The following is a 529-nucleotide window of genomic DNA, read 5'->3' as shown; positions in this document are numbered from 1 at the left end:
GTATTTGTCTGCTGTCCCCCCCCCCCCCCCCAGTCTTACATTGAGTTGAGGTTCCGATTTCTTTGCTTTAAATTGCATTTACACAAATTCTGAAGAAATTCCCACCATGGGTTGGGGAAATCAGTCAGTTCAAACCTCGAAGGGGAATCCATCACAAACTACATTTTTCACCCTTTTCAGCTTACTTACTCTGGCTTCTGTTTATATTGTGAACACAAATGAAGGTTTGCAATTTCAACTATATAATGTGAATATGAATTAGAGTGTATGTACACAAAATCATAGGACACAATATTAGGGTATATGTTTATTTTATAAAATAGGCTCAGAACATATTGAGAACATGATTCATAGATAAGAAGACAGATACTAGATGGAGGCTTTATTAGGTCGGTTATCGCGGAGTCACATCTAATATAATGCTGTGAATAACTGGATTTGGGACTTGTTTAAACTATGTGAGGTACAAGCCTCATAAAGTAAACAGAAAACTACTATTGCCTTCCCTGTCTGAGACAAGTCCTCCCTA

Source organism: Nanorana parkeri, unplaced genomic scaffold (assembly GCF_000935625.1).
Source record: "Nanorana parkeri isolate BGI_ZX_2015 unplaced genomic scaffold, ASM93562v1 scaffold331, whole genome shotgun sequence".
NCBI classification, from domain to species: domain Eukaryota; kingdom Metazoa; phylum Chordata; class Amphibia; order Anura; family Dicroglossidae; genus Nanorana; species Nanorana parkeri.
Note: the sequence above shows the minus strand (reverse complement) of the source record.